The sequence below is a fragment of the Anas acuta genome, unplaced genomic scaffold, assembly GCF_963932015.1.
Source record: "Anas acuta unplaced genomic scaffold, bAnaAcu1.1 SCAFFOLD_114, whole genome shotgun sequence".
NCBI lineage: Eukaryota > Metazoa > Chordata > Aves > Anseriformes > Anatidae > Anas > Anas acuta.
Window position 1 is genome coordinate 192950 of NW_027076137.1, and position 18175 is coordinate 211124.

Genomic DNA, 18175 nt, shown 5'->3' on the forward strand with positions numbered 1-18175 from the left:
GGCTTCCAAAGTATCCTAACCACTGTCTCCCTTTCTTTAGAGCTGTGTCATGTCTCTAAGTATTCTAAGCAGAGGGTTAACTCTGGCAATGTTCTATTTCATTGTGGTAATAATGAAATTTAAGCCCAGGTATTCTGTTTGATTTAATTTAATTTCTATGACATACATACGGGTTTCATGAGGTTACTGGATATAGCTAGTATACATATGCAAAATGGTAACACAAGATTTTAAGAATGAAGACTAAGCAAACACTATTTTAAAAAATGTATTTCGAATGGGACAAACTCTATTAAAAAAAAAAAAAAAAGTATTCAGAATGGATTTTGCAGCTCCAGAGATACAGCATGTACAGTTGAAGAACAGCTATCCTTCTGTCATACAGCCCCTGAAAGCGCCACAATGCTGTCCTCATGTTTCTATTCAGACATGAGAATACAGGAATACTCTTCTGGAGGAACATCTCCATAGATAAAGTAACAGTTCATTGTGCTCAGGAATATGCAGCATTGTCCATGAAAAACTTAATGGGCACAATCAGCTTCTATAGTGTTTTCCAAGACCTGTTCATTTGGCTCTGAAAACTAGTTCAAAAGGATGAAGCTCAGGATATTCTGCTTCGGATTAATTTCTTGCATACATAAGCAGCTGGAATCTTAAAAATAGTTTTCATAATCTTCAGTGGATTTCTGGCTACACCAGCCAAATTCTACAAACTAACATTAAGTATGTGTAGAAAATAGGCTCATTTCATATGGAATAAATTGAATTTTAAGTCTTCACAATTATTACACTGATAAAAATTATGAAAGTGGCAGACTTTTCCTCACTTGGAGTAGTTGTTCTCTTTTTGACCAGCTTTTCTCTGTTTTACTTAAAAATTTCAGTTCTTCAAACTAGCCTTCTCTCTGTTCCCAAGCTACTCTTGCTCTATCTTCTTTTTTTGTAACTTAGTTTGAAACAATAGCTTCTTCTCTACTTAGTCATAACAGAATATTGCTGATGCATCATTATGGATGCATATCGTGTACCATGTGAACCTTAAAGAAGGTGTAGTTGGTGCACAGTGGCATGTCCTTCTGTGGGAAAGAACAGGTTCAGGGGAAGGTTTGTCAAGTTCCAGTTCTTGCTTACACCTAGATACTTAATGTAATTGGACTTTTCGTTATTGGCCAACACAGAACATCCACCTGTTTTTATGAACCAACAACAAATATGCCTTGTTTTTGTATTGGTGTTTGTTTTCACAGCTCTTCTAGATGCTTTTGTTATCTCTGATGTCTGGGCTTGTGCATCTACTACTGCTTAGCAAGTAAGTGCAGATATTGTACTTTATCTTGAGAAGCTGGGAACATCTAAGAATTTAGGGCTTTGTATCAAAGCCTCTGTCAGAAACACTCTTTTTCTCCTCTTTTTAGTCTGATCTCTTAGTAATAAGTATTGAAGACAAGAAGAACTACTGTGAACCTAAGAGAAATTACTTTGTGTGCCGTGAGGGAAAAAATTAAAGTCAGGGCATGTAATCTGCTCTACTTTTAAAAATGACTAAGGGAGATGAGTGCTTCTTGACTTGAAATGAGCAGTCATGACACCTGGAAGGTAACAGAGATGTTAGGAATTCTGCTGACAACTTGGATAAATGTGCCAGAAACATTTTTTTATTTTTTTTTTTAACTCAGAATGAATACTAATGATGGATGAATGGGAGAAGTGGGGACACAGTTCCTCTGGCTACTGTCAGCCTGTGCTTCAGTGAAACGTACAATAAGGCAGCACTTGAACTGGTGACAAGATAATTAAATCTGTCAACTGCTTGTGATTGAGTTTATCAACAGGTCATTCACCTTTAGTTTCACCTCTCAGAAATGTTGGTGCATGATGTCACTTAGTTTGGTATATCCCCAGGATTTCAGCAAAAAGACATGCCCAAGTGACTGTTTTTCTTACCTTTCTGTTTCTTCAAATTCTTCCATGTCAGTGTGAGTAGAATAGATGTGATTGGAGGGACTCTGAGGTCAACAGGTTGAATCTGAGAAGAAAGAAAAAAGATGAAGGAAAGAAGGAAAAATGACTTTAAGTGTAATATTTGAAACAATAATGCAGTTTCATTATGTTCTTTTTCAAGACCAGTTCCTTTCAGTTTGGGACCACAGGATGCGCTTCTGGGAAGTATGTTAACAACTTAAAAAGCTGTCAGCATAGTTGTCAGCAGAATTTGCACACTGATTAAGTAAGCAGATTTTTCTACCATGATGGTAGGGGTGCTGTAGTTATAAGTATTCCTTCCATTCCTCAGAAGCACACATTCTGACTTCTATATAATCAGACTAACTGATTTTTTGATACTTGCCTAAGGAAAAAGACCCAAGCAGAAAACCAACCACAAAAACAGTTCTCTTTTGAGAACTTGTAAAAAGTGATTTTGTTCTATATAAGTATTATATTCATTCCTACCAAAAGGTCCATTGCCATGATCTAATATTTTTCCTTGTTTATTCTCATAGCAGGGAAATTAAATTATTGTATAAATCAAAATGAACCAATGCTGAAACTCATACACAAACATAAGTTACCTCAGTGCAGGGAAAACTGTTGTTCTCTCGTACTGGAAGAAATTTAGTACTGTAGAAATGACTGTAAAATTATTTTGCCAAGACTTGATGAAATGTTCTTTTTCCTAGCTCGATCAACTTGTCACTTGCAGCAGAGCTTGGTAAACCATTCTCTACAGATCTGGAAAAAAAAGGAAAAAAAAAGAACAAATGTTGCATACCTTCAAACACAGCTAATTCTTCCATTAATGAAATCATCAATGAAAAAAAGATAATAATTGAAAGGACTCCCAGAGAGTCTTTTCAGGGTTTTCTGTCCTTTCATGAAAGTTCCTTATCCTCTTCAAAAATCTCTGAAAAATGGAAAAAATGGGGGTTGTTTTTTCATTGCCTTTTGTTTGTATTTTTTGTTGTTGTTGTTGGTTTGGTTTCATTTTTTGTTTGTTTGTTTTTATTTTTGTTATCTTTAAATTTGTTTTTAGTTGTAGAATGCATGGAATTTTATTGCATTCAGGCTGCTTTGGATGAAGAGGAAATAAAGAATGGTTGTCAGTTAATGAAGTAAATGAGGTCTAAGAATTTTAACAGGATTTATTTATTGCTAAACTATTTCTTGGACTCTGCAATTTCTGAGCCAACTACCTTAGATAAAAGCAAAAACCAAAAAGGTTGGATACCCATAAAACACTGACTGAGGTTAAATACCATAAACTCATAAAGATATTTTAATCTTCTCATAACTCCTTACCTTTTACTGCTGGTGATATCATCCAGATTTTTTAGTTCCACATGGAAGTTCTCTACTAGTCAGTATATTCACATTTTAGGGAACTGGAGAAAAGCCACAATGCTTCGTTGAAAATGTGCTACCACTCATGGAACACACTGCAGACCAAAACCTCATGATGGCTGAAGGTCTCTATCATGTGTGCGACTGTTCTGATTTTTGTCTGTACTTCATGATGTACTGGGTGGTTTGTTTTAAACCAAGCACTCATTCTAGATAGCTCTATGAAATCAAGTACATTTAGGAAGTATATTAAAACAAAGAACATGTCTTGAAGCACACTACATGATTGTTAGAATAGAGGAACTCAGTGAGAATCATTCATCACAAGAGTCATCAGGCCATCATTACAAACTGTGATTCAAAGGCTTTCGTGAGAGAGAGATTAAGACTACACGTTAATAAAAGTGATATCAAAATCACAGGAGACAATGATTTATTTTCCTCCTTCTAATATATATACATTCTATTCTCTGAGATCCTACAGACAGTAGGCAAGAGGACTAATTAAAAAATATTTTTAGAAAGTATAATGCTTTAAGATGTCAAAGAAACATTTAGCCCTCAGAAGAGAAACTGCTGTCACCTTAAAAAAATAAAAGATTACTCTTTCTAAGTGCGTCTACAATACTTTACAATAAATACTTTACAGTATTTCATCCTGGTCTCGTCGTATTGTCTATTTAAGTTGCCCAAGAGTTTCTGCAATAAAATCCTATTTGTGACAGTTAGGAGCTTTTATCTTTTTTAGACTAAAGTTTTTCATGCTGTAGATCTGACTTGGAGATCTGAAGTATTTCAGCGAAAATAGTAAAGGATTTAAAAAAAGTTCTAAAGAAAAAAAAAATGTACTCCTGCAATATAAACTTACAGTAAGACTAGGAGTCAGATACAAGGTCAGCAGGAAACCAAGTGCACCCATGACACTGGGATAATATTAAGAATTGAATTGAAATGTGATGACATTCAAAGAGGAGTTTCGGAAAAGGGGACTGGAACTTTTACTGGAAACCTGAATCAGAACTGTGAGGGGTTTTCTCATTTTTGTCTTACTCCATTGCCTAGAGACACTAAAGATTTTAAACTGTCCTATACAATATAGCACATGGTTAATTCAAATTCATCTGTATATCAGGTAACACAGTAATGTAGTCCAATAAAGAACCAGAAATCACTTCTTTAACTGATTACCCAACTGTGCTGGGTGTGAACTGGGGCTGTGGTCTGATAAAAAGGAGGCAAGAGCATCATACTGTTAGTTGTTGCATCTCAACTGTAAGAAAGTGTCTTACAACAGGAAAGCTTCAGATTCATAAATTTCTTCTGCTTAGGTTCTGAGGTAGTGTGAATGATGCAGAACAACTTAAGTCAAATCAGACGAGTTTTAAGCCACTAATTGTGACAAGTTCTTTGTCATGTGTGGCTCGTCTCAAGAAAGAGATTAGTTAATGTTGAAAAACAATATAGAATAATATTTTAAATTTCCATTTATTTCCATTTCATTTTTCTAATTAGATTCTTGTCTCTAATTAGATTCTAATTGTATTATTCCCAGAGCCTGGAACAGAACTTATATTTCTCTCAAAATTACATGTTTTCACCAATGAAGGCACAAAATCACTGGGCAAAGTGTCTCATTTTTATCTCACAAAATCACTGAATGGCTGAGGTTGGAAGGGACCTCTAGAAGTGATCTGGTCTAAACCTCTGCTCAAGATGGTTGCTTAGGACCACATCCAGAAGGCTTTTGAAGGTCTCCAAGGAAAGAGACCCCCCAACCTCTGTGGAGAACCTATGCCAGTGCTTTATCACCCTCACAGTAGAGAAGTGCTTCCTGATGCTCAGAGAGAAGCCCCTGTGTTCCTGTGTTCCCGTTTGTGCCCATTACCTCTTTTTCTGGTGATGTGCCCATCACCTCTTTTTGTTTCTCATCACTTCTTTTTTTTTATTTCTTAAATCTGTTCTCACAGAAATGCAAATGACATCGCTTATTGTCTTGGCTCTGGCCAGCGGTTGGCCCCTTATCTAACATGGGGCAGCTTCAGGATTCTTCTCACAGAAGCCACCCCTATGCCCCCCACTACAAAAGCCTTGCCACTACACATACCTGGGACAGTTGATTTAAACCTGTAGAGCGACAGTGACAGCAAAAACCCAGTTAAGGAGCTGAAAATTGAAGCAGTAAATAAAAGGAACCAAGGTACACATAAATTTGTCTTTTTTTTTTTTTTTTTTTCCATTTTTTTAACATATACAGAAAATATTAAAAATCTGGGTAGGCAAACATTCTGCCCTTGCATTAAGAAGCTTAAAAAAGCATGAGTTGTTCTGCTAGCTATCATTCTGCAGCACCAATAGACTATAATTCAATTTATTGGACAAATGATGTATTTGAATTTGGAATTTCCACGTATTATAAATCCTGTTAGGATCTGCTATGTAACTATCAACGGATAGACTTGTGACACTATAAGAATGACTTGTAGAGTACCATGCTAAGACTTAATCCATCATTCTTTCTTCTGAATGTGTTCCACTGCAGCTTCCCCAGCCTGTTTACTATCTGCCTCTCATTTCCTCTTCTTTCTCACATAAGTGCTGAAGTCTTGGCTGAGCAAGAGAAAATTTCCAAATTCTCTGTCTATTCCTGTTGTCTTTATTCATTATAAGGAAAAACATGAGGAAAGACAGGATTTAGAGTGTAGGAAAAGACAAATAATGGAGAATTTGGTTCTGCATGAAGACCTCATGACTGCAGTCTAATGCTGCCACATAAAGGTGCTAGGAATCAGGTCCTACCTGACCTAGTGGTTGTATGTCTGACAGGGTCACAACATCCTCCTCTGAGCCACTTGTATTTTGAAGACCAGCCCTATCCAGAGAGAACTGCTACACAGAAATGCTACTTTACTTTAGTACTTTTTCAGACTGCATTTCAAATTCCTGCTCCTGGCAGTGGTTCTATTCTAATTGTACGGAACGGTTCACAGAAGCAGCTAAAAACCTTGACAAGGCACAAGTAGAAAAGAAACACACACCTAGAGCCAGATTTCTGATAGTGGCTGTCAGAAGAGCTTCAGCACTCAAGCAAGAGGCATCAGTTCTTTGTTTTCGTTTCAATTAGTTTTTAGGGATGGATGAAAGCAGTCCAAGTTCATGGAAAGGAAGGAGGAGAAAGCATATTTAATATCTAGCTGTTACCTCTCTCAGTACTGGTCTGTTTCAGAGGTAATCCCAGCCTGTCCTTCAGAGACTTGGCAACTTGAACTGCAAAACAGTTCAATTCAAGAACAAATTAGGGAGGCTGCAGAATGTCAACTTCAGGTTCACATTGCAAAACAAGACAGGAAAGGGAACTTTGAATCCCAGTGATTACCACCTCAGCCAACATGCAAAAAGAAACATCACTGGAAAAGGACAAACAGAAAGACTAAATACAAAACCCAGGAATCCAATCTAGATGCCTGTTTAGTACCTGGATCTCTCTTGGGTGCTTTGTCAGCATTTCCCGGAGCCTCTACCTTCTTCCCCAGCCTTTCAGCAAGGTGGCGCTTCACTGGAAGGGTGCTTACATCGTCTTCAGAGAAAACAAGGAATATTGTAAGAACTTTTCTTTGCAGGAAGCTTTGAGAACAGTCAACAATAAGCTTCTATTTTTCAAGCATATTTTCATAGTATTGCCTTTCAGCTGATAAATGATTTTTTTTTTTTGGCCATTTCTGCAGTCAACACAGATCTCCACTGCAACGTATTTTCCTTTCATACATCAAAAATACTCTTTAATGCAGTCATATATAGAAGGCAGCACCTACGTAACAGCTCATAAAAAGTTCTTACCCGTGGAGGCTTTCCGTTTTCCTTGTCTAGCAGCAAGATCTAGTCGAACCACAGGTTCCTCCCCTAAAACAAAAGGGATTTTTTTTTTCTATTTCACAGAAACCAGTAGCCAACAGAAATATTATCCTGTTAGCCCATCTCCACCATGTCAGACGCTGTTTTGACAGCTAAACCACATAAACTCATATTTTAACTATAATTAACATAGAAAAAAAAATATTAATAGTCTCAGTGCTTGCTTCAAATTCCAGCTGAGATAGTAGAGAGTGAATCTGAGTCTGCTTGACAGCTATACTTTGTGCAGAACAAAGCTGCATAAGCAAGCAGAATATTATTAGGTACAAATGCTGAGAAATAGTCCTTTCTAAGGTGAATGTCTACGAGTAAAAGTACTTCCACACTTTTTTCCCTTTCAAAGGCATTTGCACAGCTCTAAACAATGTATACACAAGCTCCTGTCATACTGTGTCCACACCTGCCACTGTCAGCCTCTTTAATGCTTCAGAAATTGCTTCTTATATAGCACTGTCTTCTACAGCTCTTTCTTCTCCTTACTCTTCTGTTTTTCAGTTACCCCCCTATTTGCATACTGACACTTTTTTTTTTCTCCTGCCATTGCACTTAACCTGAGCACCAAATCTTGCCAGTACAACCAGGGACTTTAAGCATAAAAGCACGTTTTGAACAGAAGGCAGCACCAGAAGGCTAACATGGGTGAATTGTTTTAATTATTGCTTAACCCTCCAGTTTGGGAGTAATGAAATCAAAACAAAAGCATTCACTATTACCTTTCCTGGAAGACAGTGTCACAGTTCTCACCACTGTCCGGACGTTTTCCTTTTCTGGAGCAGGAAAAATCATAGAATCAACGGGACGAAGAGAAGATCTTGAAGAACCTTCTGTTCAGAGCAACCAAAACATAAGGAAGTTTACCCAACATAAAAAACTATCACAAAAAAACAAAAAACTTTAAATTATTTGTTACTGTCCAAAATACAGCAAGCAGAGCATGTAAATAAGAGAGGTGACTAATTTGCCTCTGGTTGCCCTTTGAACTCCCATTTAGAATACCATCAATCAGGTTGCTTGATGCCCCCAGCTAAAAATGGAAGTCTGTCCCTCAAGCAGCTCCCAGGCACCATCACCTGCCGTGAACAGGATAAGAAAGTAGGGAATATTAACTCACCACCGTGTCTCTTATTTTTTTCCTTCATCTTCTGAGATTTGATTTCCTCAAGTGTTTTTATTCCAAAATTCAGATTGCCCTCTGAAAACAGGAAACAGTTCATGAGACTGGCTTAGAGGCACTAACTGAGGGACCACAGGTCCTCAGGCTTCTTAGCGCTCAGCAACTTTCTGAAGTATTTAGAATAAAGCCTGGCAACACTCCTCACAAGTGAAAGAGCCCTAGAACCAAGGGCATTTTGCCCCCCCTATCATCCTTCAGGCTTAAAAATGTAGTTTTAATTTTAATCCATTTACACGATATTAGATCCCTCTATCGTTAGATATGGTTTATCAACAGTGGTTGCAAGGCTGCACGTGCAGCCATTTCAACTCCACGCTGTGGCCCTGTTTTGTTCTCCAAAAGTAAAGAAAAGGAGTTCACCTTTCTGACCCAATGGGCACGTGATGGTATGAATGGCAGAAATGAGATCATGGAAATAACCGAGTCCATTTAGCACCCCTACATTTTGTTGTGTTTTTACACCACACTGCTTTTGAGTTAACTGTCAAGTTCTTCTGATTTATCCTACTAAGGTGCTGGAATACCTTGTTTAGTAGTAGTAGAACTGCCTTTGCGAGTGGAAATCACCCGTAATCCATTTTTGCCTTCCACAGCTGGTTGCTGGACGGGAGTTCTAGTTTCTTCTTCCTCAGAAAGTTGGTCTGAAGGGGAAAAATCTATTCAGTTATGCATAGACCAGATTGTTCATGATTACGTAGCTCATGCAGTGACACTTCAGCCCATGCTTCATATAAAAAACTTTGTTGCTCTTTTGTTTTGTTTTGTTTTTTAAAGAGCTACACTGACCTGATGAACTCCTAAGTAGAATACACTAGGACAAAACATCTAGGACTCTAGATTCTCTCTGCAGCTTTAACTACTACACAACACATTGCTCTTCAGACAGAAAAAAGAAATTTCCTTCCTAGTTTCACATAGAACTTTACACAACAGACCAGCTAAAGCCAGGAGTGGTTCCAAGCTTTCCTCCAACGTTTCAGGTTCTGTCCACTGACTGCCGGACAAAGCCACCAGTGACCTGGCCACACTGCCTGCCCTATCGCTAGTCAGACCTCAGGTCATCTGTGATTTCTACATTCCTTTACAGCACAGATTCCTTCAAGAAACAAAGATTTACACAATCATTTACAGCACAAATTCCTTCCAAGAACCAAAACATGCTCACCATCATCATCTTCATCATCATCTGCAGCATTGATTACAACTGGAGGGTGTGTAGGGCTTGGGACATTTTCAGAGTTTTCCACTTTCATCACCCCCTTAGCTGTGGAGAGGGATTTGACTGGACAGAAAGTTTGTTTTGCTGCAGTGACATCTGAGCCACTTTCAAAGCATCGTCCGTGGACTCAGGCGGACTTGGCAGTGTAGCTAGAGGAAGAGGAGGATCATCGGTAATATGACAGTTTAAAACTTTGACCACAATTTAGCAAAGAGGTGGTAGGAAAGGCAGATAACCCGCACAGACAACGAATTCAGCATCTCCTTTTGCCCATCCCATCACTGTTTACACCGTCAACAATGACTTCCCTTCGAACAACAACACATCTCCCTACCACCCAGCAAAAGATGAAACAACAGGAAGCAAACTGCAAGGCAAACATCACACAAAGCCAAGAGAAGCTGAGCACGAAAGCAGAAAACAAACACCAGCAGTACACTCGGTGCAGTACACCTATGACTGCAGACCTTTTCCTGTACTCACAAATGAACAGTTACCTGATGCCCCCTACAGGATTGGCACCCACTAAGTAATACTCCAAATTAAGTCTTCAGCGCTTAAAGAAAAAGGACCTAAACTCACTCTTGCTTGGTGGGAAGAATTGTCCATCGATGTAACATCCCTTTGCATGATGAAAAGCACAGTTGGCTTTCTGACAGCCTCCCGTCTGGTTCTCCCAGTAGCAAGGAATCTCACTGCACTTTTTCTGAAGACAGAAAGAAAGAAAAGCTCGTGATAACATGCACCTGAGGCTTGCAAAGAGATGCGCAGCTCCAGATCATGACAGCTGTCACAACACAGTGCTGAAACATCATTCCAAAGGTCAGTTTCTCAGTTCAGTGGAGTATTTCTGGGCATATTCACAAAGTTTGCATAAGCTGGAACCACTATGCACATTTAGATTTGTCATCATTCAGTTAGAGAAGACAGGCACTCTCAGACACCAGTTGAGGGTGGGTTAAACTAATACACCTAGGATTATACTAACATTATTCAGAGGGAAAAAGAACATCTGAAATTGCCTAGGTTAACCCTGTCTAGAACTACTTCTTGGAGACTTAGTTCTTCTGCACCTTTAACTTTCCCCACTTCCTACCCCAGGCAGCTAGAACAGCGTTATCAGAAGGACTGTGGGTCAGAAGAGACCTGAGAGTTCATTATCAAGCCTGCTCCCATGACGATAGAACAGCCTGTTTATTACCCCCCTGCTCCAGCAGGTTTTAGCAATCTATTTAACAGCTATTCTGCATCTGTTGAGAAAACTGTCAGCATCTAATAAAAATATATATATATATTGCTAAGACATACCTAAGGCATTGATTTTATTTTCCTCTGCTTCCTCCCACCCCCTCTCTTGGTAACAGAAACCAGTATGATTTTGAAGCAAACAAATCTATCCTGCAAAAGCACAATCAGTACACCTACGGCACTGAAAAATGCTTTTGTTGATTGATTTTGAGAACACATCGTTAGGCACTCACGTCAATTTCCATGTGTCTGAATCGGCAGACGTTCCTGAAACAACGACCCTCCTGCCACAGCTTGCAGACCGTCTCATTGCCCAGAGCAGCTTCGCAGTGGCGGTAGGCACATTTGTCTCCCTGGAACCAAAAGGAAACCAACGAGGAAAATAGAGTACAGCCTCAAAAATGGCCATGCTGCTGCCTAATGTTGCTACAACTGAATTCAGAATCTATCTGGTTCTCAAGTTAACCAAAGACCAGCGTGCTTCCTCCTCCTAATCTATTCCTTCCTGAAAAAAAATGGGAAAAAAAAGCAAAGCAAAGGAAAGCCAGCCATACCTTGGTACAGGTAGAATAGAAATAGAAGTAGCAATCGTCTCCTTGTTTAGACATGCCGACGAGTTCTGCTAACAAGCTCGGCTTCTCTCCACAGGGCCTTCCTCTGCTCTTGGAGAGAGCTGTCTTCACCCTTGCTTGGGCTGAAAGTCTTCTACTGGCTTGTGAGCAGGGAAATCTTCTTTTGAAAAGTAACCCTAAAGAAAGTAACAAGTGAAAAATAATGAGGAACGAACAGTTTTCCAGCTTTCTTCAGTTCATCAAATCAAGTTATCAGTCTCTCAAAGAGAGCAAAGCCTTTTTCCCAAATTCTGGAAATGCACACCAACAAGTGGCATAAGCTTTGCCTTTGCTGAAGGAAGACAAATAACACAAAGAAAATCTGTCTAGTTTGTTTTACAGGGTTGTCTTTCTCAGTATGGAACAAACTGACCTCCCTGGTCTAACTTTGCAGTTGGCTATTTTGCCTTTGTCCTGGAGAGAAGAGCAAGAAAGGAACAAATCTATTTTTGCACTCCAAAAACGCGTTAGAGGAGGATTATCACACCCACCTAAGGGTACTTCCTTGTTTGTTTATAAAGCACCAAGTATTTCTCTTGGACAGTCTCTGTTGCTGGTCTGTTTTGTGCCTTCCATTTACAATAAAGATATTAAGATGCTTACCCCTTGTTTTTTGTTTTTTTGTTTTTTTTTTTTTCTAACGAACAGTGGAAGTGGAGAGTCGGATGACAAGCAAGAACAAACACCAGAAACTCCTTGTTCTGCCCCTGCTTTTTAATCACCCAGCATCACCCCGGCTGCAAAACAGCCTCTGCTGATTTACCTGCTTGTTAAAGCACCCCACAGGCTGCAAGTGCGGTGTCCTAGGTGTCAAGTTCTATTTCACGGTGCACAGGTAACCATTCATCTTCCCACAGTCGAAGCACAGAACAGCCTCTTGCTAACAGAACTCATCCCTGCTGCTGCAAGAAACCTCATGGCCTGCAGGAAAACCTCAAGCTAAGAGTTCCAAAGCAAAAGCAGAAAACGCATGATTTGTACTCTTTATATTGGAGTGAATTCTAGCTGCTAAACACTGCCTACATCTGAGGGCACGTGCTGAGGCTGGGGGAAAGGACACTCAACACCCACTGACAGCAGGAGTGCAAAGATGCCAGCCAAGAAGGCAAAGGTTAGAGCTGAAAGCTGCCTCAGCTTCCTCCAGCAGCCAGCTGGGGGTCACCTTTCACCACGCGCTCTGAGACTCTGAGCCCTGAATTGGCAACATGACTATTTTTTTCCACTATTAAGCTTTTCATTAGTGCTTTTGGTTTGTTTGTGGGTATTTTTGTTTGCTTTTTTTGTCTTAGTTTCTAATTTTTGTGGAGCAGTGACTTTAGCTGGAAAGAAGGGAGAAGCCAAGTATTTCTCAGTGAAGACGATAACAATTCTGTCTCTGTATTTGTAGAAAGAGACTGTTTGGCAGGTACAGGATACTTCACTGAGACTGTATTCTAGATAAACAGAAAACCTGACTGAAGAAATCTGTGTCCTTCCAGATTCCTGGGCATTTCAAGCGGTGACTCCTGAACGTTCTTGGGAAGAAGACCAACAACAGATAAGTGATGAGAACACTGTACAAGTCCCTACGGAGACAGACTACATAGTTATTGTGGATCGCTATGAGCTCAAAGTATGTCTAATTTCAGCTTTTTTTTAATGCTCAAATAGGACATATTCCTGCGTCATGTAAAATTGCAAATTAAGCCCATTGTTAACCAATGCCAATTAAAACAATTAATTGGAAGGACATACAGATAGTGAAATAATTCAGCCTGTAATGCACTGTGACTGTTTAGTTTCCACACCTCATGGAGATTTCTGTAGGCTACCATTTGCTTCTGGTCATCTGTAGTTTAGGAGACAGATTCTTTGCCTAATTTTTAAGACAAAAGGCCTTGCTGAATTTTAAAATACCACACTGACAACCTGCTAGTACTATTATGGATATCATTTTAATGATTCATAATTCTTATGATGGGTTTGAGGGCTTTTATTTGGGGATTTTTTTTCATGCTTTGATGTATTAAGAACCTGAAAAGGATCTTTATTTCTTGCAGTGATGATATTAAACCTGAAGTTAGCAGGTTGACGTAAACTAGCTAGCCATGGAGAAGTGACTACTTTTCTGAAATTCCTTGAAAGTGCAGTATTAGAATTTCTTATATTGTGTGTGTGTGTATATATATATATATATATATACATGAAGGAGGCAGAGTTTGCTGATAAGATGATAAGCAGCATTATTTCCAGGGGGCAGTAGTATTTCCATTTGGTATGGCTGCTCCCTAAAGCTACATGCTTGCAGGCTCACACAGGTAATGGACAGCTGTGGCAGTGGAAGAAGGTACTGCCACTAGCTTGTCACTGTTGCTGTGCCAGAGATTATCATCTCTGCATCTTTGGTAATAGAAATGACTGTGTGAGAGAGAGGTGATTGCTACAAGCAGTCGCTTTGCTATTTACCCACCCCTGAATTTAAAGGTAGGATTGAGCAAACTAATCCACCTTTGCTCTGGGCGTTTGAGCAATCTGTTCTGCCAGCAGAGTTGTAGGCATGGCACACGTGGGTAAAGGTAATCACCTAAGGGTGCTTCCTTTTCCAGCTGGCACAGCTGTATCTACAAGATCTGCAGCCTTTTTACAGTGCCCCGCGCTGCTGCAACGCTTCTCTAATGAAATGCAACAGTGGCTTTGCTGTGGCAGCAGCTGTCCTACAAAGAGGATCGTGTCATTCCCTGCTGCTTTGGGAGCAGTCGACTTGCAATTACAACCATTGATGTGATAGATTGGTTAGTAGTAAAAGATTGTCCGAAATTTCAGCCTTTCCTTTCTCTGAAATATGAAAAATTAACTCATTTTCCCTGCTGAAATCTCATGGGATATTTAATCTGTTCTCTGAAGTGTCACATTTTATTTAATAGCGTAAGAAAAAGTAGGCTCTCACTTGTATTGTTACTGTTCAACCTCTGAAAACATATAGAGCGTATTCAAAGGATCTGGTACTATTCTAAAGTTGTTGTTTTGCTCCATTGTTGTCTTCAGAAATTGTTATGCTTTGTCACTGAGATAACGAAGGGATTTGACATTTATCACCTGGAAAAAGTATATGGCGTCATTAATCAGTGTATTTACAACCAGAGAGAAGACTACGACAAAACCGATTTGGTGGAGGTAATTTTTGTTTTGAATTCTAGCACTTTCTGTCACTGTTACGCAGTATTTGTGTGTTCTGGAGTATCGTGGTTGTTTAGCATTGCTCTTCACTGCTTAGCTGTCTGTGCACAGACAACAACAGTACGACTTCTCCCTTTCAGTCTGGAAGACGTTTATCCACCTTGCAAAACAATTGTTATATTTGGCATAACTGTTGGCAGTTTCTGCAGGAAAAAGCTTGAACTTGAAGACAATGGGTCCACCCACACAGCCCTTTCAAAGCAGTTAACCTTAGTCTGTCAGTAGTTTTCCTTGGGAACCATTTTGGGAGCGGGAGGACTACGAAGGGAAGGTGCTTTTCTAAGTCTTTCACTCGCTCTCTCCCTCTACAGCCAGTCATGCACGGTGATAGCAGTTGTTCCATCCTTGGAGAGAAATTTAAGTATATAACAAGAGTTTGAGACTTCTCTCTAGTCACACTCTAATCTCTTTTTAACTAATGCGCTTGAGCATCTGTAATTGGGGAGATTTCTGCCTGTGCCAGTTTTACACTGAGTCAAATTCTCTGGTCTCTTCCTGTAAAAGATGATTTCGGAGTTGTCCGAACTCCTCAGAAATCTGTGTGAGGCGTCCGTGGTCCAAGTCAGGTGTTCCCAGTATACGCTTGGATATTCACTCTTCACATTGAAGATCCTTGAACCCATTTATCTTAGAGTTGCTTGTGCTTGAGAACAGATGAAATTTGTTGTGCCGATCAGTCTGCCTCGAAAAGAGAGTGCCTCTTTTTTTTAGGCACTGGTCATCTCGATCTCTTCTTCCACATCTGATAAAGAGTTAGAACGGACACTCTGTTCTGCCTGTGAGAGGATTATTTAGATTCAGGGAGGCTGCTCCTGAAAAAAAAAATGAGATCTTTTAGCTCGAGAAGGGATTTATTTATGTTATCTCATGGCCTGTGAACTTTTGTAACTTAACATTTAATTTAAGTGTTAAAAGTTAAGTAGCTTTCTTGGTTTTCTATTTCTTCCTTTAGCTTAGGCAAACAAATCTCTCCTATTCAGAGTGCACTGTACAAGTTAGTCAGGAGCGTGCTCTACTGTATGGAGAGAGAGAGAACTTAAGGAGTAATTATTCAAAGTCCAGAAATTAACTTGAGCTTGTTGTGGCTTCTCAGCAACTGTTTCTTCCTTCTAATTGTTGTGAAACCACTGCTGAGAGAGATCCATATAGTTTATATCCTCCTCTCTATTTTGGATGTATAAGGATGCCTCTGAAGCTAGACGGGGTAATAGGCCGTTGTGATGGTGGTAGCACACTGTTTGCTAAATATTACTAACCATGTATTACAAATTATTTATTTTTATAGTAATAGAAAGTGTTCTTAAGCTTTCATTTGTGCTTACTGCTATTTTAGTAATAGGTAGTAATGGTAATAGAAGGATGGTTGGACTAGATGATCTTGTGGGTCCTTTCCAACCTTGTGTTTCTATGATTCTTTCATGAGGAAGCTATAGACCGCGATGAGGTCTCCCCTCAGCCTGCTCCTTTCCAGGCCGCACGGGCCCAGTGCCCTCAGCCGCTCCTCATATGTCTTCCCCTCAAGGCCCTTCACCATCTTCGTAGCTCTTCTCTGGACACTCTCCAACAGTTTAATGTTCTTTTTGTACTGTGGTGCCCAGAACTGCACACAGTGCTCGAGGTGAGGCCGCACAGCGCGGAGCAGTGCAGGACAATCACCTCCCTCAACCGATTAGCAGTGCTGTGCTTGATGCACCCCAGGGTATGGTTGGCCCTCCTGGCTGCCAGGGCACACTGCTGGCTCATACTCAACTTGCTGTCAACCACGACCCCCCTAGATCCGTCTCTGCAGAGCTGCTCTCCAGCATCTCATCGCCCAGTCTGTACATATAACCAGGGTTGCCCCGTCCCCGGTGCAGGACCCGGCACTTGCTCTTGTAAAACTTCATGCGGTTGGTGATCGCCCAGCTCTCCAATCTGTCCAGATCTCTCTGCAAGGCCTTTCCACCCTCAACAGTCAACAACTTCAAGTTTAGTGTCATCAGCAAATTTGCTCAAAACACCTTCTAGTCCTACATCCAAATTGTTTATAAAAGCATTGAAAAGAACTGGCCCTAAAACGGAGCCCTGGGGGACCCCACTGGTGACCAGCCACCAGCCTGATGTAGCCCCATTTACCATAAGCCTCTGAGCCCTACCCGTCAGACATTGCTCACCCATCGTATGATGTTTTTTATCTATGCTTGACATTTTTAATGGGATTGTGTATATGGTTTGCTTTTCTTGTTCTCTAAAATGACTTTTTGAGAAATCCTTTATATAATGAACATGAAGTTGAGGAATCACAGACAAGACAGGTGACAAGAACTTCTGAGGTGCTCAAAAGAGTACACCATAAAAATATCCATTTCTACTTCCTAGCTTTTTTCCTAATCTGTTGTAAGTGCATTGTCATCTTTCTCCCGTGACTGCATTCTACAGGGCTGAGTTTTTGGGATACTAGCTAGCACTCCTGAGCACATTACTTCAGGTTTCTAGGCCAGTCTAATAAGCGTCTTCCACCACTGTGGCACCAGTATGAATATGAACCAGTCCTTTTTGTTAGAATTGTAGGGGTTGGAAGGGACCTCCAGAGATCATCGGGTCCAACTCCCCTGCCAAAGCAGGTTCCTTAGAGCAGGTTGCCCAGGTAGGCATCCAGATGGGCCTTGAATATCTCCAGAGAAGGAGACTCCACAACCTCCCTGGGCTGCCTGTCCCAGTGCTCCGTCACCCTCACCGTGAAGAAGTTCTTTCACATGTTGGTGCGGAGCTTCCTGGGCTCCATTTTGTGGCCATTGCCCCTTGTCCTGTCCCCACAAACCACTGAAAAGAGGTTGGCCAAATCCCTCTGTCCACCACATCTCAGATATTTATACACATTGAGGAGATCCCCTCTCAGTCTTTTCTCCAGGCTGAACAGCCCCGGGTCTCTCAGCCTTTCCTCACAGGGGAGATGCTCCAGGCCCCATTATCGTCTTTGTTGCCCTCCGCTGGACTCTTTCCAGGAGACCCCTGTCTTTTTTGTACTGGGGAGCCCAGAACTGCTGGACACAGTGCTCCAAGTCTAACTTTTCTCAATTGTTTCAGGATCTATCTATGCTATATAAACCATGGAGCTTTCTAGGCAAACACTGGCAAATCGTGAGCCAGGTGCAACTCAATGCCGACGTTTCCGTCAGTGTGTTAGGGGTGGCAGCTTTTTCCAAGACTGACCTACGCCTGGCACCTAATCTGCGTTTCAGTAGATGTACAGAAGGGAACAAAGAGCTGTGTTGTTAGCACTGTATTTAAAAAGCTACCGTGAAGAAGATGCCTGTGTTGAGCGGACAACAGGAAGCTTTCATTGCATCTCCAGGCAAAGGAGAGGAAAAAAAATATCACTGAGGCAAAAATGTGTTTCTTCTTATCCACTTCAAGACGATGTTGAAAACCTGGTATCCTAAATGCATCTTTACCTATGGAACCACAGTCAGCTCA

The 18175-nt window shown here is 40.5% G+C and overlaps 1 long non-coding RNA gene and 1 pseudogene across 1 annotated transcript; one reads left to right on the plus strand and one right to left on the minus strand.

The window, feature by feature from the left end:
- Window positions 1-6514: 6514 nt before the first annotated feature.
- LOC137849016 (zinc finger CCCH domain-containing protein 11A-like) lies at window positions 6515-12509 on the minus strand (annotated as a pseudogene).
- A 118-nt stretch (window positions 12510-12627) lies between these two features.
- Window positions 12628-15227, plus strand: LOC137849009 (uncharacterized). The gene is made up of 2 exons (XR_011091631.1): window positions 12628-12969; window positions 13699-15227. It is a non-coding gene; the product is annotated as an uncharacterized lncRNA (long non-coding RNA).
- The last annotated feature ends 2948 nt before the right edge of the window (window positions 15228-18175 follow it).